The following is a 22788-nucleotide window of genomic DNA, read 5'->3' as shown; positions in this document are numbered from 1 at the left end:
TAGGCTATCTTACAGAAATTGGCAAAACAGTACACAACAGATTACCTAGATGCTTGGATCCTCAGATTTGGTGGTTTGGGTTTTTGGGGAATGTAGAAATGGTGGAGAGGATTCAGAGGCAGATAAGGATAGATTGAAGATTTACAGGTTACAAAATATATTGGTTCATGGATGGAAGAAAATGTGCTGAAAGGATTTAACAAAATGGATGTAAAGCGTTTTTTCAATATATGACAGGAGGGGAAAGAACAACAGATCACCTCCAAGCGATGCATCTTGGTCTCTATGGATATACTCAGTACCCGTTTGATGATAATATTATTAATAATAATAAATTTTACTAGGCGATCGTCAATTTTTGACCATTTCAGCGATGAACACTATTCTTCAGATTGTTCAGACCGATAATATAACTCCTCTTTCACGAATCTACGCAGGAAAAAAAAAATAATAATAATAGTGGGAGTCTTGAAATCGTCGAATGTAACGCAAAATGAAATATCAAACTTTTTTTGTTGTTGTTGATACTCCATTTTACGTTTGGTACGGTACTCTAGTGGTCAAAATACAAATCATTTCTTAATCATGCGCAAAATAAAAGTTCTTTCAGTTGTTCTTTAGAATGGTTATGTAGATTTAAGTTTTGAATGTGCATTACTTTTTAAGAAATAAATTTTTTGTGCTTGCCCACATCATTTGTAGTTACTCAGTAGTGTATGACTTGTTTCATTTATACTTTTTAGGGCACTATCCAGGATCATAAGCGGTTACTAAATCTAAATCGTGGTAGCCTATGCGTAATTCATTTCGGTTATAATACAAAAATGTAGTTATCATACAGTTCCAATGAGAATATACTTGAAGAAATAAAATAAACATAGTGATGGTGGTAGACCCACAGCGAAACGTTTTCGTATGTTTTGAGATATCGATATATAGTATCCAACTATTTCTCTAGTAAATTAAAATATCTCAAATTATTTTGCAGTTTGAAGTGAGAAACGTTAAGTGTTTTCTACTAGAAATGTCGCAGTTAAAGAAGGAAAGATGAATAGATTAATGGCCTGAAACGTTATAGCTTTGCTTTGGGTGGAACATACACGTGCAGGAAGTGACGGCAATAAGTTGTCCTTAACGCACCACTGCTATCGGCTTATTCCATCCTGTTTCAGCAACATATACTGTATCTGAAACGGAAAAGGTGGTAGACATAAATATTTGTCTAATGAATCCGAACTAAAAGATTATAAACAGATAATGCACAAGCTGTTATGCGCTGCAAATCGAACAAGAATTGTTACATACAGACATCCTTATACAATTTACATGATTAAAATATTTTTCTTGTTTATTATCATTTAATGTTTTATTAAAAGTACGCATAATTATCTATCTTGTGATTATTCGGCCCTTGGAATTTGCCATCTTGCGACCTGGATTGATGCCATCAGTGCTACCCGCTAATTAATTTATGCTCTGTGAACTAATGCATCGACTTAAAAAAAAATATATAATAATAATAAATAAATAAATGGGCATGTTTTTTTTTCGTGATTTTAAGATACGCTACATCGTAGACATGGAGGCTGATTTACATATACAACTTGAAAGTGCAATTGCTGTATGTTCCAAAAATATTAGGATATTATCTTTTCTCTGTCCTCTTTTATCAGCATTTTTTTTCCACTTTTGCTATGTGAAATTTATGTGTGATTCTTTTGCGAACTTTACGCAATAAATAGATAGTGCATTTAAAAAAATTAAATTCATCTAAAATGAAAATTCAAACATAATTTATGAAGTTTATTAGATATTAAAATAAACAGGAAAGAGAAAACAGCGAGAATGTAAATGAAATTGTCGCTGTTATATTGCAAAGTGCATTCATTATTATTATTAATTTATTACTCTGTAGGGCAAATTTAAGCTTAAAATTTCTTTTTAATTCAAAAATTGAAAGTTATATCAGTTATCTCCAGTCTCTTTTGCTAAGTGAACACGAATTAAGCATAGCTTAACAAACTCGTTTCCTAGATATTTCTTTAAAGTGACTAATGGTATACATTTTTTGTTGAACAGAACATTAAGCCACCAGGATTTTACGGTCATTATGAAAATTTCGCCAACTTTTTTTTTTGTATCTAAAAATTAGGACAATTAGAACCGCTAAGAGCGTTCAACTTTCCGATCACAAACATTGGCTTGTCCTGACATTTTAAATAAAATATTTAAATAGTGCAAGCGAAAAATTTGCTGTTGTTTTCTTGAAATATCCCTTCTTGATTTTTAGTTTTAAAATATGCACTGTAACCTTCCTGGAAATTCATTGTATTTCGACTGTAATACATCATCAGCAGGATGCTTTTTATAGCAAAATAGGAACTATGATCTGATTCGTTTCTCTCTACTTCATTCAATGATTATAAATGAAAATATTTATTCATTTTTCTCCGTTAAACTAATATTAAAACACACTCCTGCTTGATTGCGTTTTTATATTCATTTTCAGGTACATTCACAAAATGAACAAACATTTCTATTAGTTCTCAGACAGGCCAGTCCGTATGTGCAGCAAATAGAGCAATTCTGTTCTGGCTGGTCTTCCTCAATCCTGAAATAAATCGGGACATTTTAATGAAAAAAAATGAGACATAGCATTTCGAAACAATGGAAAATAACAAATTCTCACGTTGTTAAACAGAATATGATAAAATCTGAAATTTATAATCCTCTTAAAAATTTCTCATTAAAAGCTAAATTTGGTAAATGTCTTGGGTGTAAAATGGATAATTTTATTGTTAAAATTAAAGGATACAAAAGTATATGTTGCCATGAGAATGGATATCTGTCTCACAAATCATCCTTTATTTTCGCATACTTCAATACACCTTGCCCACCCACCTACCCCCCACCCATGGTTCGACGGTGTACCGAAATTCTCATAAATGGATTTTTCACTAAATTCTGATAATAGTAGTCAGTTCCTATAGATACATTGGGCGCATTGACTTTGCCCTCATCCACTTTCCAATTATTTCCAAAAGTACCACATAGAGATTTTTGAATTTCTCTGCTTGTCAGTTTAATCTTGCACTCTTATTTCTTCAAACCACGCTAATTATATAGTCCTTGCTTTATAACACGGTGCGTCATCATATTAATACTGAATCGTTTTCCAAAGATCCTCCATAGTGTAGACTGCATGGAATGATCCAGAACATCGGTATAATTGCAAGCCCTAAAACGAACCCATGTTCAATTTTGATGATAACGTGGTAATTAAGAAACCAAAACTCATACAACTCATACGGAGTTCTGGTATGTTGGCTACACAGTAGGGCTTGCCATATTATGTACACTCAGAGAATTTCCTAAGAATTAAAATTATATACATAAAAAAAAGTCTTCTGTAGTTAGATCATGTATATGATCTAACTACACAAGACTGCTGTTGCAAAATGCGCCTAGTTTTTGTCTAAGATCGTTTCATTACTTGTTTTTACTATTAGCAGTTCCCTTCTCTTGACTGCAGTCGATTGGTTTACTCCGAGTTTATATGGAAGCATGATTTGCAAAGTGGTTAGCATATCCCTTCTCCAGTCAACTGTAGGTTCCAATCCCGCCTTTGGTGTGGATATTTCTTAAAAGAAATATTTTAGCCCACCTATCATAGGTTTTTAGCCATTTTATTGTGGGTGAGCGTCTCATTAAAAAAAAAAATTAGTTTTTATATTTCTGTCAACTTCCAGACAATCTAAAATCCTTCTTCTAAAAAAACTAAAAACGGCAATTTTTTTATGATAAAGAACTACTAATATACGTTATACTTATGACTTGCAATAGCTTTTATAATACTATCAGCACCCACAGAAGATAAAACTTGTTTGTGTAGGCATAAGTGTAACGTATATTAGTAGTTCTTTATCATAAAAACTCGTCTTTTAACTAAATGATATATGATGTAATAATAAAGAATCGCTATTCATTTGTATTCTAGCCGTGGTGTATATGTGTATTTCGGAATTTTAATTTTGAGCTTTTTTTTATGTATATAATTTTAATTCTTAGGAAATTCTCTGAGTGTGCAGAATATGACAAGCCCTACTGAGTAGCCAACATACCAGAACTCCGTATGAGTTGCAGGAGTTTTTGTTTCTTAATTACCATGGAAATAGCAACACTTCATGGAGGCTGAGAGCTCACGTCACGGTCGCCTCTTTTATTCCATTAATAAAATATTTCACAGTATCCGAATTTCCTGTAAAAAATGCAGAGCAAATGTGCATCAGTGCGGTCTGAAAGGATAAGCGATACTTGCAAGGAATATACAGTTACAGCCTCATTTCTGCTTTATCTTTTAACCTTGTTCTTGATGTCCTTAGTGTTGTTTTTTTCAGATCTCTCTTACTGCCCGTGTCATATTATTTTCAATGTTTTACCTCTACTGATCTGTATATTTAGACAACATTTTAAGACATATGTACAAACAAACTATACCATAGGTTTACTAATATTTGATGTTTACACAGAAAATACTAATGTACTGTAGCTTTACAACCTTTGGTGGGCAGGATTTATATAAAAAGAAATGAGTTTTATAAGGACAATAGATCTCTATTTATCGTCAGTTCTTTACGAAGGTTATTTACGAAAACAACGCTTATCCCTTTCCCCATCACTATAAATAAAATATAACGAGGATAACATTTTAGTAACATTTCGTTAAAATTAATTTCAGTTCTTTTTTTTTATGCGAATTAAATTAAAGGCAATCAACATGCGTAAAGTAGATATTATAAGATAATTATCATTAAGAAACTTGTAGTCTGTTCGTCGATTCAAGATAATGAATAAAAAAAAAAAATAAAAAAAAAAAAAAGCACGCGGAAAATCACGTGATTGCTGTTATGTGATTTGTCAGTCTCTCTTTTTCACGCTAGTAGCTGGGATGATAGCCAAAAGAGTAGGATGGTTTGCATGGCCTGTGATTGATGTGATTGTCTTTGTTTACACCTATCTCAATACCTCGAGATCTGTATAATTTAAATTTCTAGCGTGTTTTCATTCACCAAAAGTGAGTACGCATAATTTTTAGCCTTGAATTTTGAAATCGATAGGCTTTAGGTCTCTTCCTTTTACCACTGCAACTGTGGCTCTAGGTGAAAAAGTAATGAGAAGATGGCAGACGACAACTACCGGGCATCTCTTGCTCCTAATTCTGACCACTATTATTTGTATGTGTCATGCGCTATAAAGTCTATTTTTCTGAGTTGGTAGATTAAAGGAAACGCTCGAATTTCTTGAAGAAAAGAAACTGTTTATATGCACTAAAGATCAAATAACTCGACCGTTAAAAAAATCTTGTAGTTAGCGATTAGAATCGAATCCTGTCTTTTTTTCACTATTCTGGTCTGTGCTATCATATCTTTCCACGAGGTTACACAAGCTAAATTTAATTCAAAGACAAAAGAATTTAAAATTTATTTTCTAAGAGTTCGAAATTCAAACCTTGGAAAATTATAACTGTATCAATGACATATTGGTACAGTTAACTCGCATATACTGGCAACTGAATTAAAAACTTTTATTTAATACTGTTTCCATATACGCATGCAACTGCCAATACCGAACCTCTTCAATTCCCTGCGCATAATTCGGTGAGATTGACAATTGACATTTATGACTTAAGTGGTGAAGCGAATTTTCATATTCCCCGTTGTCTGTTACGGTCACAGTGAGGGAAAATATTATGAGCAGTTTGCTCGCCCAGAATGGGCATGGAGATTATACATCACTGAAGGAAGTTAAAATGGCTTTTGGTCTTTTGTGTTTGAATGTATCCGTAGGCTCATAGGCTACAGCTTGCTGAACTAGGTCATTGGGATGAGTGGACGTCTTTAGGAAGAACCTTGCAGCTAAACTTTGTAGGAAGGAGAAGATATAAGGAATATTTGTATCTCGGTGAAGTTGATGATTTCTGACGAACCATGGGACATTTAGGATCATTCTCAAGCATTTGTTCTGAACCCGTTGCAATTTGATAATATTTGCAGTGGAGGTGTGGCTCCAGGCTGGAGAAGCATAAGTAACTATAGGACGAATCGTCAGCTGGTATAAAAGCAGTTTGATTCTAATGTTTAGCTTGCTGCTTCTGTTTATTGGGGGGGGGGGGGTAGATCTGAGCGATGGCTTTAGATGCCTTTGTACATGTAGCCTTGATGTGTTGGTTGAAAGTTAATTTTTTTTCGAGGATGACACCTAAGTAATTTGTTTCCGTCGGCCAGGGAATTTTGGTGTTGAATAATAAGATGTCTCCTACAGGAGATATCGACCTTTTTGTGAAGAGAATAGCTGAACTTTTTAGGGGATTTACTTGCAGTCTCCATTTGGAGAACCATCTTTCTAATTTTAGAAGGTTTTCTTGAAGTTTTCTAGTAACGAAATGTGGTCGGAGAGATCTGACTAATAATGCTGTGTCATCTGCATACAGGTGGCTGTCATTGGGTTGTGCGGGATAACAGACATGTATACAGAGAACAGCAGTGGAGCCAGTAGTGAACAGCAGTGGAGCCTCATCTCAGCGACCCATCTTGGCACTCCGGCCAAGATGGGTCGCTGAGATGAGGTAGTGCCGTTAATCTTGACTTGCATGGTCCTGTTTTGCAGATATGAACTAACTAAATGTGTCAATTTCAGATACCAGCTGAGATAAATTTATGTAGCAATCCAAAATGCCATATTTTGTCAAATGCTTTGGATAGGTCAAGGAAAACAGCTCCCGTGTATTGACGCCAGTTGTAGCTGATAGTAATGTATTCCACAATTCTGTGGATTTGGTGAGTGGTACTGTGGTATTGCCGAAAGCCGAACTGCTCTTTAGGAAGGATGTCTAGTTCATTTATTGAGGCTTGAAGACGTGCGAGGATGACCTTCTCCCCAATCTTGCCTAGGTTGGAGATGAGACTGATTGGACGATAATTTTGAGGCAGGTGAGGATCCTTGCCTGGCTTATGTACAGTATAGGAATTACATCGGTCAGTCTCCAGGTGGAATGAAAATAGTGAAGACTTAGGATTGCATTTATAATTATGGTCAGGTGCACTACTGCTTTTCGGGGGAGAAGTTTGATCACCCGTTTAGTAATGCCGTCTGACCCAGGAGCTTTTTTTGTTCTTTAATTTTTTAATAATGTCATATATCTCAGCAGGGTGATGTTGGTGCAATATGGTCAGTGCTGGTGTCAGAAAGTTTGAGTGAGTGTCTGGCCTTGCTGTGAATCTTATATATGTGGTCAAAGTCAAAGTTTTCATACGAAGGCCTGCATTGCTCCTCCAAATTGTTTGCTATAATTTCTGCTTTATCTACATCTGTGTGAGCAAGGCCCTGGATGAACAAGTTCAGAGAATATTGGGATATTGGGGGAAAGGATCTGTCTTTGTTCCTGATATTTTTCAGTAGTCACCAAATGGAGTGATCAGTAGGTGAAATGGAGGCTAACTTTTCTTCCCATACTTGGTCTCTATGAACTTTGAGTGCATCTCTTATTGCCCCATTTAATCTGTTTAGAGCTGTTTTATCTTGTGGTGCACACGTGTTATGGAATCTTTTCCTAGCTCTGTTTTTGTCTCTGATCAAGTTCATGATGTATTCAGGCAAACAATCTGGCTTGCGGGCAGATTTGCAGGAGGTAGTTACCGTTATAGCAGAATTAATTTGTTGTGTGAGATTTGTAACTGCAGTTTCTACTTCTTCTTTTGTGCGTATGTGAGGAACATGTCCAGTATAATCCTTGAATGCTGTTGACAGTCTTTCCCATGCTATATAGGAGTGAGAAGGAGGAGACAGGCATTCTTGTTTTCCCAGCTGTAGTAGAATTGGGTTGTGATCGGATTATATTTCATCCATAGATATAATGCTGTATTAAAGTTTGATATTCTGCAGGCTAGCTATATCCAGGATGAGTTGGTTCGGTGGGGCCTGCCACAACAGCATTGCTTGATCCTAAGTAATTGGAAAGGATGCAACCATCCTTGTTGATGGTTGTGCAATTCCACGCAGGGTGCTTGGAGATCCCCAGCTTGGAGATCAGATCCCCGGCTATAATGGTGGGCTCTCTGACGCATAAGATGGCATTTAGGTCAGAGTGTAGTAGAGATTTTTGGGGAGGGTTGTAAGCTGAGTAGATTTTCAATCTGCCAGCGGAGCTGGTGACTACTTCTACGCCTGTGATCTCAAGGTTAGTGGTTGAAGGGTTGCTCACAGAGTGGTGCTTAATGTAATTTTTAATGAAGATGGCAGTGCCTCCGCCTCGGTAGAGTAATCTATCATTTCTGTATAGGCGATAACCCCTTATTTTAGGATTGTCTGAGGGTCTTAAATGAGTTTCACTGATTAATATAACATCTGGTTGATACTTATATGTGAAATCTCGGAGTTCCAGAATTTTGTTTTTGAGGCCATTTGCATCCCAAGCAACGGTCTGAAGAGATGCTGGAATGAGTTTGTTACTATTCATTTATGAGAGCTGTGAGCATGACCTGGATTTCACGAAGAAATCTCTTAGTGGAGGTTGCAGTAGGTTGCAAGATTTCAGCCTTGACAGGCTGAAATCTTGTAGCATGTTTGCTAGTGAGGCCTTAATAACAGCTGTTAAATTTTAGGTGCTATTGGTTGATTTTGTTCTGGTATTGGTCTATTTGTACGGGTCACCTCGGCATAACTTCTTGTTTGCTTTTGGGTGTCTCTATTTTTGGAGGTCTCCGACTGTGGCCGCTGAGTCTCCGGTTTTGATGCCTGGGCCTCTGGTGTTCTTATACTGTAGGAGGAGGGCTGATTGACTGCCTCCATCCGTCTGTTCTTTGGGTGCCGAGTACATCCTTTGTTGTTCGCAGAATGAGGGCCACCGAGGTGGTCCTCGGCTTTGTGCAGGTATTGGTTGGGTGGCTGTCCCCACATTTCAAACATCTATATTCCGCTCTACATAGATTCTGGGCATGGCCAAACTTATGATTGTAGATATTTTTGTAAATTTTATGAATCTCTACTAGGACTAATAGCATGGGAGTCTTGTCTGCTTTGTACATTCTGCTGACCTTGACTGGAGGCAGATCCTGAGAATTAAGGTCAGCAGCTATTTCTGCAGTGTCAATGTCTTCACAGACACTACGAAGGACCACTTTTAAGTTTTTTTCCGAGCTGAGTGCAAAAGTATGATACTGGATGCCTCTATCGTCCAGTTCTTTGGTCAACCTTCTATAGTCTGTCACTGTTGCTGGCTGTATCTTTATGCCTTCATCTATGTTTTTGGCCTTAATGAAGCCAATGTGCAGATTGGACATTGTGGATCTTAAAGCTGCCCATTTCTGCTTTTCTTTAAGGATGGTCGGAGGCACCTTTTCTTTGGGAGAAATAGCGGCGTCCGAACCCTAAGCATCCTGTTCCATTTCGTTGTCTTTGTGCGGTTCTTCTGTTGTTCTTCGCTTTTTGCGAGCGTGCACTTCTACAAAGTCTGAAGGAGTAGAAGGCACCGAGTCTAACTGATCTTCTGCGACAACGTCTGTGACACTTTCCAGGTGAAACGTGTCGTAAAGTTTCTTTTCACGGCCAGTTGATGTTGAGTAGTTTACCTAGTCTTATAAATTCTCTATATACCTCCTCGAATATTGTCTCATTTAGCTGTTTTTCCATGACTATCAATGTGAAGTATCTAAAGTTGAAGGGAAAAAAAAAAAAAAAAAACCGCTTACCATGCAGTTGAAGCCTTACCGGCACTTATGCAGGACTCTGAATTTTTTGTGTAGGAGCACTGATATATAATGGCGTGGTGTTCAGGACACATTTACAACAAATATCACTTGCCGGTCACTCGGTCCGTAATCCTCTCAATCTACACGGGATTTACCATCAATAATACACGAAACTAATACGTGAGCCACCATCTTCACAATCATTTCCTCTCAATCTATCCGCGATTCACCATCAATAATACACGAAACTAATACGTGAGCCGCCATCTTCACAATCCGTTCGGTGAGATATGGGTCAGGAACAGCCTTTATTAAATGCTTCGGTTAATTGCTGCAAATGGGACAAGCCTTCTCAGACGACGGGAATCTCTTTCCTCACAGACTCTCTTGGGAACAAAGTTACGCCTCTTAGACAATGTGGGTTATTATTGTTAAATTATTTGGTCACTTAACATTCAAGTTGAGTTATAGTCTTTTGGTTTATTAGTCGACCATAAATACATTTAAAGATCTACAAAATTGTCTAATTGTGTAGATCTTTTAATATTTATGGTCGACTAATTAACCAAAAGAATATAACTCAACTTGACAATGTGGGTTATTTTTTCGCTGATTAAACACCCGGGATATCTCACATTTTGAGAAACCCGTCAGTTTTGCTGTTTTCAAAGTCTTAGCTGCAGTCAGATGGGCACCCGCAATAAGCCTTTTATCGAACTTCGAAAGATCCTTTTGATCATTTGTTGTTTTCCCAATTGTGATCAACACCACTGACAATTACTGACCAGTAACAATATTAAATAGTCGCCTAGAACACGGTGACGCATATGACCAAGTATTTTGCATATACGCTGCATAAGTGATATGTATATCTGCATAAAGGTTTCTAATTCAGTGGCCAATATGTTTGAAACAGTAGTAGATATAATGATAATAATAAGGGAAAGAGAATTAAAGTAACTTATTATAAAAAAGAAAAGATTATTCTGTCTCGATTAAGCACAGCAATAATCGAGACAATGAGTTGAGATTAAATGAGTTGAGATTAAAAAACTTTCCCAGGTTTACATTTTAGAAAAGCTGTAAATATAGTATTATAATTATCATTATTATTATACAGGGTGTTCGGGATAAATTTGACATATTTATAATTAATTATATTTTTCCGTAAGTTACATGTATTAACACACACTTCTCTTCATTTAAAAGTTTGGACCCTTCTTCATTCATATACAAGATGTCAGAAAGGATGGATAGCTGGAACCCACCTGAATCATGGAAGAGAATAACTTGTATCATGATGATTTGTGCCCGCCATCAAAATAAGGATATTACGACTGCTGCCCAATGCTCCCTGAATACAGTAAAAACAATCAGGCATGAACTAGAGACTTGCAATGGTGACTACGAGGATGTAGCAAGAAGAAAGATCCCTAGCAGACGATCTGATTGCGTTCGTACAGCAGAATTCCTCGCAAATCTGCAGGAACAGGTGTTGAAGAACCCTGGCATTGGAATTCGGGCTTTGTTCGTGGAGTTGCTAACTGTAGTCAAGCCCTTGATAACAAGGGTAGCCAATGGTAGGCCGTATGTATGGCAGCAGGATTCGGCCCCTTGCCACACCTCTGGGAAAAGTCAAAAATGGTTGTCTGAAAATTTCTACGACTTCACCAGTCCAAATGTTTGCCTCCAAACTCCCCAGACCTTAACCCCATGGATTATTTTGTATGGGGCGCAGTTGAAAAAGACACCAATCGCACTTCCAGTAATACAAAAGCCCAGTTAATGGATAAAATTAAAACAGTTTTTGCGGCCCTTCCCAGGGAGACTGTAGCATCAGCTTGTTCGAGGTTCCGAAGCAGAATTGAAGCTGTGATCGATGCTAATGGTGGTTATTTTGAGTAAATCTTGTTGATAGTATTGTAATTAACTCTGCCTGTAATGTTTTTTTGTCAATTCATTAAATTTAATAGATACAAAGAAGATTTTCTTTTTCCTTACGAAACTGTCAAATTTATCCCGAACACCCTGTAATTATTATTATTACGTGACGCTTCCATGGAGTCCAAAGCCTCACGCGGGAGGACACGCTGTACTAAAGAGCTCACCGTTTACATTACTGCATAATCCACCATCCACATTACGCCATCTACCGCCCACTTATAGTATTGTCTATTTACGTGTGTTTTCTGGCCGATTGATCTGTATGCAAGGTGAAAAACACGAATTTCCGATAGGGAATTCGTGTTTTTCAGTTCGTTTCCTGTAGATAAAATAGCAAGATTGGCCACCTCTTGTCATGATCCACACAATTAATCAATCACCTCTTGGGATTGATTAATTGTGTGGATCTTAAATTATGGTTATTCTTAACTTGGAAGATGAATTTCATCGCTCGATGCGAGTCCACCACTTCACTTATTGGAGGCCTAAAGCGGCTTGAAAAAGTTCATAATTTTGGTCTCTATAGAGAGACCAAAATCTAGAGCCTCTGGATTATTTAATTTGTCGCTCACCCAGTGTCCTAATACTAACCTACTATGGATTCGCAACGTTCTGTAGGTCGGATTCATATTAAGCAACAACAACAACAACAAAAAAAAGTATACAAGTTTAGATTTGTGGAAAACCAATTAGGAATTCCATGGATATTCCAAAGCCATGACGGTTTGTGTTGTTGTATGATGCTGGTGGTTTGTGCCATTGTACGACAGAGAAGTTTATGTAGTGGAGACAGCGCTCTCTTGCAATGAGTCGGAGTACTCGGAGGTCTGCATGTAATAATAATAATAATAATAATAAATTAACATGTGGTTTCTTAAAATTACGTAAACCCATGCTCAAATAGAATATTAATCTTAGTCTTTTTTCTTTTTTTTTTCCCTATGCTGATGATCTAATCCACTTAAATAAATCTGTCACAAGGTCTTCCAGGATCTTTAACCAAATTAAACAATTAACGCGACAAATCTAGTATGCAAAATCAGAAATATAATGACAATCTGTAAACATAGGCAGGAAAGGAAAAGGCAAACATCAAGCTACATTCTCATCAATGGACCTATAGATCAGGTTACACATTTTAATTATATAGGCACCATTATTAGTGAAAATAGCAAATCAGATATGGAGATAGATAATAAAATAATATATATATATATATATTGGAATATCATAATATTTAGTACATCTGAGGATACTAGAAAATGATCAGCAATGGCGATATTAGGATAGAAAATATTTCTTCCGGGAAACATCCACTTTGCCTCTGTTCAAACCTGTCCATATCTTATAATAATTACAACTCCATGAAAAATTATGAGATTAGATCGCCTAATAATTGTTGCGTTCGTTTGTTCTCGTATAACTTTGTTCTATCTGGACGAATTTTAATGAAGTTCAGTATTTCAGATGGCGGCAAAATTTGTTAGAGTATCTCAGTTTTAATTTAAATTGGAAGACCAATCTTTTGTTCTAATGATTTGAAATGATACAAAAATACATGTTACAACGATTTGTAATCATTTTATCAAAATGCAGTTGAATTGTTTGCCAACAGACCTTGGTGGAAAGCCATCTCAATTGATGATGTTCTCTAACAAAGCAATCTAACTGCTTGATTGTCTCAAAGGTTGTCTTTACAAAATCTCAGATATTAATTATCAGTGAAATTGCTGGATTAACAGGAATAAGGCAGGCCATTTTTTTAAATAAAAATATACATTTATTTATAATGTATTTATAAAACTTGTACACAGTTATTCATTTTTTGATTTGAGGTTATCATAATAACCTGTGATAAAAGTAGATTAATTCAACTAAATGTTTTGTATCTAAGGTTAAATTGACAACCGTTTGTTGCTAGTAATGTTATGATAATAGTCGGGATATTATTCTAGCATAACGTTACTACTCAACAGTTAGCAAACTTTTACTCTCTCTCTCTTTCTCCCTCTAAATATCGGTTATCCTTGAATACCTTATAGTTAAAAACGCTATAAATATTAGCACGCTTTAAGCCTCACAATATCAGTTTTTTTACATCATGTATGCTGATGGTAATCCCCGCAGTTCCAGTGCCAGTAACAAGTTTCCTCGTGCTACAAAACAATGCTAAAATGAAGAGTTTTAACGGAAGTTCTCCTTACGACACTGGCGTCTACTTCTGGGAAGCCAAAGGTCATTGTTTCATGGAAGTGGCGCGTCGGCAGGTCACAGAGCCCTCGTGACTGTCTGGATTTCACTTTGTATGGCTGTTTGATCTTTTTTTTTTTTTTTTCCCCTCGGAAAGAGACGATGGTTTCCCTTTCTAATCTTAACCTCCATTTCTGTTGTTGTTGTTGTTGTTGTTGTTGGGATGTCTTCGGCCTTTCTTAATTGCGCTGTAAGTTCTTCTTCCTTCAAGTAATATAATCTTTCCTTTACTACACACAAAAAAGTTATCATACTTTTCAACATTGGTGTCTATCTCCGCCGTTCTGAAAGAGATTATACCTTATTTGTTCTGCATGCGGTTACTTTCTGGAGCAATTCGTCACTACTCAAACGACTCTGGCTAAAGATTTTATTGCATCCTGAGCAATAACTCTGATACGACTGTACGGAGTTTAATGATTTGGAATTTAGGATCATTTGTTCAATTATGGTTTCATGAGCGCATTTTTATTGGGAAAGTTTGGTAAAACATTTCGAATTAATATTATTATCTAATGAAATTTAGTACTGTATTTAGGATCTGTATTGAAATTTGTCGAATTATTCGAATAGGCCTATTGTGAGGAAATATTAGACAAAAAATAAAAAATTTAAAAAAATTAAAAAAAAAAATATATATATATATATATGCCTGGAGTAGATGATAATAAATGGACTAACGTTTCATAAGCACGCTGTAATTTATGAAAATTTCTTTGCCAAAATGAAGAATTTTGGCAAAAGTACTATCTGCACTCGATAGTTTTTCAATAACGTAAATTTGTCATACACCCTCTGTCCAAAAAGAAACCGAACTTTTCGAAAATATAAGAAACAAGTGGCGGCGCCACCTGTTGTATCTTTTTGTTGTCGAAAGCGGCAACCTTCATTAGTGTTGTGTCAACTGTTTATGACATTTGTTTCATTAGAAGCCGAGTTGTAGTGCCAAGAGTGACAGTGTGTTTTAACGAACGGTCGGTCGTCACGATATTCATGCTGTACGCGACGAATTCTCGCTATCAATCGCTTCAAAACTTCGAGATAAAACTCACCATTGACCGTTTGGCCAGGCGGAACGAATTGTTTGTGGATAATGCCCTTGGAATCGTAGAAACAAATCAGCATTGTCTTTACTTTTGACTTTTCCAAGCGACTTTTTTTTTTTTTTCGGATGCCCCTCTTCTGGTGGTCTTCACTCATTGTTTCGAGCTCATATCAAAACACCACGTTTCGTCACCAGTAACGATCGTTTCAAGGAAGTTTGAGTCCTTAATTCAATTTGATATATTTTTTGGTCCTCGGTCAACTTGTGGGGAACAAATCGCCAATTCAATTTATGAAGGCCGAAACTCTCGGTCAAAATGTTCTGTACAGTTGATTTTGGAATCCCCATTTCATCTTCAATCAATCTCACGGACGCTTTCGGGTTTTCGTTGATAAAATCACGCACTTTTTGGATGTTAACTTCTCTCAGTCCAGTTTTTGGAAGGCCCGGCTTTTCGTCATCCTCAAGCATCTCACGACCACTTTGAAATCGCTTAAACCACTCGTAAACTTGAGTACGAGATAAGCATTCATCACTGTATGCTTTTCGGTAAAACTTTTACCAAATTTAACACAAAAGTCAATCGCAGCTCTCTGTTTGAAACTCATTTTCCGACCGTTCGTCAAAACATACTGTCACTCTTGGCACTATAACTCGGCTTCTAATGAAGCAAATTTCATAAACAGCTGACACAACATTAATGAAGGTTGCCGCTTTCGACAAAAAAAAAAAAAAAAGATACAACAGGTGTCGCCATTAGTTTCTTCTATTCGAAAAGTTCGGTTTCTTTTTGAACAGAGGGTATAGTTATTATAACAGTTTTCACGAAAATGACAGAAAGAACTGGCTAAGGAATGTCTACTTTGTCATGTAGGTGCTGTTGTGTGCAGTACCGTCGACAGGGTGTAGCATAGAGGCAGCCTGCCTTACGGCGTGGCTTAATAAGGGCGCTCGTTCAGGCATTTTGCAGACGCCGTCGCTACGCTAACAATTCCTGTTAACGTAGCAAGTGGGGAAAGAAATTTTTCCAAGCTTAAACTGATTAAAAATTATTTGCGAACAGCAATGACCCAAGAAAGATTGGTTGGTCTAGCAACTATATCGATAGAGGCGAACATAGCTTATAATTTAAATTTAGAATAGCTTATAAACAGTTTAATTGTGCGATATTCTCGGAGGGCAAACATTTAATTAATATTATTATGTAATCGTTTCGCATTAATGTTTCTCTTGTAATAAAAACAAGATAGCAATTAGAGATTTTCTCATATTTTTGTCTTATAATACATCAGGGGCAATGTTTACATCAGAGGCGATGCCGGTCTGGTTGACCAATTGGTTAGTGTATCTGCTCTCCAGCCTAAAGGCTGCGGGTTTGAATTCCGCCATGGACATGGATGTTTGTGATTGTCTGTGAAAATACTAGTGGTGGTGGTGGTCGGCGGTAGACGGCGTTGGTGTAGTTGCGGTTCGTTGTAGTTGGTGGATTGAGTGGTGGAGACAGAGAGTTGTAGAGTAAGCCCTCCCTCGATGAGTCTTTGGACTCCCTGGAGGTGTCATGTAATAATAATAATGTTTAACTGTTTGCCTCAGGGCACGATCTAATCTGGAGATGGCTCTGATTGTGTGGTAATTTGTTGAATCAATCCTGGCTTCAAGAAAGGCAAATGATTTTTTTTTTTTTTTTTTGTATAATTTCATTTTTATTGACAATATTTCAAATGAAAAAAACATTTCCATACTATCCAAATTCAAAGGGGAAAAAAATTCTTCCTTTTCTTTTAACTATTTGAACTTTGTCAGCACACTGCTTCCCCGTCTGAGGATAATATTGCTTCAGGTAGAGTAATCCAGTAAAAGACTGTCTTTTACTAGACAGTCTTTTCCGGTAAAAGATTGTCTTTTACGAAATCTAGATTTAGATTAAATCTAAATTCAGATTTCTCTGCCTGAAAATGGCTGAAGCTTACTAGACCTATGAAAGTCTTATCTATCATACTTCATGATGCCGTAGATGAGACAATAATGCAACTACATCATCCTTTAATCCTTCCATAAACGATTATCTAAATCAAGGTGTATCCTTTATTGGTATAGTGCCATACTTGAGCCTTTCTGAAAAGTCGCAAGTGAAACAGGCTTCAAAGTTTTTTTGTTGTTGCTGGCCCCATTTAAAGAACTGTTGCGGACGGGTCGTGTATATATATAAACCTTCTGCTTTTCACCTAGCAAAGGGAGCAAGCAGCATACTATGGTCTAATAGGTCTAATGAGTTTATCGCTAAGCAAGTCTCCATTTTAGACATCGCCACAGTTTAGTGCACTTCTGCGTGCTAAACGAGAGGCGAACTAGAATATGATAACTGTCTCCACTCTTGCGATTTGTTCTGATAGCAGTTGTATGTACCAGTGATGGTTTGATGAACGATTTTGTTAAGTTCTGGGGATGAAAAATGCGAGTTTCTTCCGGAGGAAAAAATACTTACATGCACTAAAAATATATATTTGCGATTTATTATTATCATTAACACCAGACCTACAAGGAGTCAAAAGACTTATCGCGGAAGGTAACACATTTTCACACACAAAGCTAATCAAACTGTGCTGTAAACTCATTCAAAGGGTCCGCATTCAGCACACTGTCAGGCACTACTTTCCGCTCACTAGTCGCTTTCCATGCAAAGAGCTTGCTTGCTTGCCCTTCACACCCTCCTTATACAGTTTCCAGGGATGGCCTCTTGCTCCACTCCCACCCTCTCTCACTTTATGAAAAATTTTTTTCCATATTAATCCGGTAATAACCCCTTACCAAATTATATCTCAAATTATATATCCCTTCTCCTCCACCTCTTATTCACGAGAGTTTGCAAATTGCATTACGTCAATCTGTCTTCATACCCCACATTCCAAAGATCATTACCACCTTAGTCTACCTTCTCTGGACTCTTTAATTTATCCTCATCACCATGAAAATCGGATGACCAAATCTGTGCACAATAATCCATGTGACGTCTAATCAAGTCCTTATATAATGGAATCATAATCTCTTTGTTTATGTATTTTAAGTTCCTTCGTATCATTGCCAGAATTCGATATGTTGACTTCGCAACTTGTGCAGTGTAACCCCTGAAATTCAGATCTTTGTTCGCCACCACTCCAATATCTCGTTTCCTCAACTCAAAACATGTGCATGTTCCACTACGTGCATGTTCGGCATCCCGTTGTTGCCTACTAAATTTCAGATTATTATTATTTTCTTAATAATTTTTAATAGTATGTTTTGAAGTACAGATACATGTTATAATTACATGTACAAGTTATAATTAAAACGCGAGAAATAATAAGCATATTTTTATTACTTTTATTTTCAGTCGGATGGATAGAAAGATGTGACTGAGAAGTTTAACACAGTTTCTTTGTCTTCATGTTTGGTTATTGTTAAATAGCAACTCATGCCCGTATTTCCATATTTCCGATTCAGTGTCGTCCATTATTTTCGAATTTAAACGTATACTCGTAAATATAATTGTGGGCTTATAAGTGGGACAGTGATTAACTTTTTATTTCATTCGTTTGTAAATATATATATTAATATATTTTACAGTTGTCTCACTCATTAGGAAGGTCATTAGGAAGGCCACATTAGGAAGTTTCGAGGGTCACACGTATCCTGCGAGATACTCATCACCAAATTAGTGATTTAGAGTTGCTATTGGCAATATGTGTAATAAGTATTATTCTCCAATTCACAGTTAATTTTTTTAGTATGAGGACATTTAGTCTAAATCGGGCGAAATTAAAAAAAAAATACATTTATAAGCTCACCATCATCATCATTTCTTGATAAGTACTCGAATGAGTTGTTAATGAGCTTGCTTTAGAACTTAATTTCAAAGCAACAAAGAGAGTCCGTTCTAAAAATGAATTTAATTTTTTTTTTTTTAAATAAATTCTTAGGTCTTACTTTTAAAAAGTGTCTTTAAAACCAGACATCAGTGTCGTAGCCAGAGCAATTTAATGCTCACTGCAAATGTGCAAAGATTTGGTTTTATTCTTTGTTGTTAGTAGGCATATACATATCAACCTAATCATCGGTTATATTATTATTTTTAAAACACTATACAGTCTATAAGCAAAAAATACCATAGTATTTCTGCTTATTTGTATGGGTTCTCCGTCCAATTTTTCTATGTTGTATGAGATAAAATCCTACGTATACAATGATCGTTGATAATAAAAGTGGTACCATGCCAGTGCAACTTCGAAAATTCAAACTATACTGTGTTTATGCCGAGTGTGGAATGCATAACTGTAAAAAGGCAGCAGTATTAGGTTTTCCTTGACTTCTTGCATGTTTTTTGATTTCACATATTATTATTATTATTATTAGTAGTAGTATTATTATTATTATCATTATTATCATTATACGGGTATCACCACCATGGAGTCAGAAAACTCATGGCGGAAGACCTATTATTCACACATCAGCCATTATTCACACAATACCTATCATACTTCTTGAACTCATTGACTGACGAAACACTCAGTCACTTACTTAAAATTATAATAACGGAATTAACTCACGTAAAATATTATTTATTGGTAGAATTTTCGCCTGAGTATCACAGGCATTTTCAGTACATGTAAAAAGGCTAATTAAAACAATTACTGACAGTTCCAAAGGGCGCCACCTAAGTAGCCCATGTAAGATAACTAAACAAGGGTCATTAAGTTTCCTAACTTATTTAAAAAAAACATATACATATATATATATAGATACAATTAAAATGTTAGGAAAGATAAGCTGAATTAAAAAGTTCTATCCCCTATAAAGGGGATAGACATAGACCATCGGATCTGTTTAAGTTGAGCGAGTGAAGTAAAGTTTCACATGTTTCTTTATAAAGCCGTTCCATGAGGAACCGACTTTTGTGAAGTACTCTTGTATTGTTCCAATGAACTCTACTGAAAGTCCAGACTGTTCAGGTTCAAGGTACTGAATATATGACTTGTGTTCTTCTATCCGAATAAAAATAGATCTTCCTGTTTGTCCTAAATAAGATAACTCCACAAGAGCAAGAAATTTGGTACACACCTGGATGACTTAGATGTGGAAGCTTGTCCTTTGGAGAAGTGAGAAAGGTGACGATTTTTCTGATTGGTCGAAAGGCAACAAAAATACTTAGTGGTTTTAAGACTTTCAAGACTAATGCCTTGCACATTAGGGATAGGAATACGCGTTATTTCTTCTGTATTTGTTCATGTATTTTTGAGAGGAAGATGTATCAAAACTACTTAAAGCTCTTTTGATGAAAGAATTCTCATATCCATTAGATAGAAAAGAGGAAATAATATATTGCAATTCTTTCTGTAGTAGTTCCTCCGAAGAACAAAAGGTGTGGGCCCGATGAACCAGTGTTTTAATAGTTCCCGCCTTTTGACTGGATGGTGATGAGATTCAGCATGGATATAATGGCCTGTATGAGTCTCCTTCCTATAAACTGAAAAATGTAGGTTACCATCTGGTTGGCGAAGAATTAAAAGGTCTAAAAAGACTAACTGCTTATTCACTTCTACTTCTAGGGTGAACTGTATCCTTGGATGAAGTGCATTTAATTCAGTGAGAAACTGTTGTAATTCATCAGAAGAGCCCTTCCAGATAGCAATAATGTCATCTACATATCTTAACCAATGAGCAGGTCTAGGGTGAAATGTCAGAGGTGACTCACAGTCACCTCTGACAGCCCATTCCAATTCATTCAGGACCCTCCAAGGAAAAAACCTAATCATAATACGCATGTTAACCACACTCCTCCCAGGGGTGAGTCCTTATTTCCTCTCCCTTCCTGCCATGTACTGAAAAAAATGTCTTCAGTGTCATTCCTATAAAGACTATATTTATTTAACCTTGTTACCATCTGTATAATATATGCTCCGTGAAAAGGAGGGGAAAAAATTACACAATAACACAACTACAGTATACTAACTGCGCCAAGCTAACCGTGCAGTTAACTATTACAAGGTTAATGCACGCAGTCAGTCACGGTTTCCTGAAAGTGGGTATTGTTAGGAACTGGTGGTGTGGTTTCAGAGCTTTTAACTGATAAGGATATCTAGAACATTTTTACAAATGATGTTATCAGAGTATTCAGAACTGCAAGTAGTTCTGAATCTGTAGTTGAATTTTGGAATGGGCACAAGACGCGTTCTCAAATTGCTTCGCACTTCGCAAGAAATAGTCAGAACAACAATAAATAATTGCAATAATAATATTTGCAAGCGCTTTCTTTCATTTGCACACGTACCGAAAGAGAGAGAAAAATTCAGTGAATAAAGATAACAATATAAAAACTACCACATTTTGCTCACATTTTATTGCTCTTTTGGTTTCGCTGTAGGCTAGATCTACGCTATATCAAAATAACCTATGCTGGCGCCAATATTGCATAGCTAACGTACGTATTTTCTAATTTATTAGAAAATACGTCCATCTAAATTTTCTGTAAAACAGTGCAGAATCTCATAAAGTTTAATTTAATACAATAAGCCCAATATTTATTTACTTACAGTGCAGGGATAGGGGATGGGTTTCATAAATCCCATTATTAAAAACACCGATTTAATTTTATGCTTTTTTGTTATTGTGTAATTTTATTGCAAAAATTTTGAGCTATATTTTTCTTGGGAATTCTTGAGAAGATAAATGACGTCATAAATAGTGAGAAAGTTACTTTGTGTCATGAATATTTTCTGCAGCGTGTTGTAAGAGCAAGTTCATGTTTTTGCCCTAAAAATAACTTAACTCCTGCTGAAGCTTTTATGTGTGTGGGTGGGTGGGTGGAGGAAGACGCGTTTCGCTTTCGAATCTTTAAAATTTAGTCGGTGCATGTTCCTTAGATACCAAAAGTTTAAATCCGGCACTAACTGGTGTTATGGTGTGCGAGTACGGTGGGGTGGGGGTTGAAAAGTTCTGACAAACACCTAGAACAAAAATTACATTAAAGCAACTGATATAACCACAAGAAAGAACTCATCATAAAACCCTTTAACCTCCACGTTTCATCAAATTGTAATAATTTATTCTTTTTCTTTAGGATGTATAAGAAGACATGTCAGAGGTTTTGAAGAAATTCGAAGACACGGAGGTGCGGGCCGTTATCAAATTTTTTTCGTGCTGCAAGAAAAGTCCGCAACTGAGATTCACCAAACTTTGTATGAGACTGTAGGAGACTGTGAACCGAGCATATCCAACAATTTCCAGGTGGTGGCCAAGTTTAAAACTGGGTATCCTGAAACAACAGGTGCCCCCAGATCAGGAAGACCTTCCACAGCGATCACTCCTGAAAACATCCATGCGGTGCATGCCATGATCCTTGATGATAAAATACCAGCCAAAAACATTGCAAAGACTGGGTATATCCAGGGAACGAGTTGGGGTTATTAACCACCAATATTTGGATATGCAAAAGCTCTCAGCGAAGTGGGGTCCTCAAATGTTTGAATGCTGACCAAAAGAGAGAACGTGTGCTATCCTCTCAAGAGATTTTGGGTAATTTTGAAAATTCAGGTGCGAAATGTTTTGGCTCGTATTGTGACTGTTGATGAAACATGGCTTCATCACTATAATCCAAAGACCAAACAACAATCATTGGAGTGGAGACACCAAGGTTCTCCACGGTGAAAGAAGTTCCGAACCCAAAAGTCAGCAGGGAAGGTTCTTGCCATTGTCTTTTGGGATATGGATAGTGTAAACCTACTAAGTACCTAAAAAAAAAAAAAAAAAAAAAAAAAGGTAAAACTGTTA

At 36.5% G+C, this 22788-nt stretch overlaps 1 protein-coding gene across 2 annotated transcripts in view; it reads left to right on the top strand.

The window, feature by feature from the left end:
- Nucleotides 1-22788, top strand: part of Mgat2 (alpha-1,6-mannosyl-glycoprotein 2-beta-N-acetylglucosaminyltransferase) — a 210597-nt gene that overhangs the window by 17290 nt on the left and 170519 nt on the right. Inside the window, exon 1 of one of the 2 annotated variants that reach the window (XM_090393160.1) lies at nt 4958-5074. The exons of the other annotated variant lie outside the window; for it this stretch is intronic. The gene's annotated coding sequence lies outside the window, so the exon portion shown is untranslated. Of the gene's footprint in view, nt 1-4957; nt 5075-22788 lie in introns of those variants that run through there. 2 annotated transcript variants of the gene reach the window in all.

This window comes from Typopeltis vanoorti, chromosome 5 (genome assembly GCF_054136105.1).
Source record: "Typopeltis vanoorti isolate ZY-2024b chromosome 5, IOZ_Tvanoo_1.0, whole genome shotgun sequence".
Classification (NCBI taxonomy): Eukaryota; Metazoa; Arthropoda; class Arachnida; order Uropygi; family Thelyphonidae; genus Typopeltis; species Typopeltis vanoorti.
This window is presented reverse-complemented; position numbering and strand designations above follow the sequence as displayed.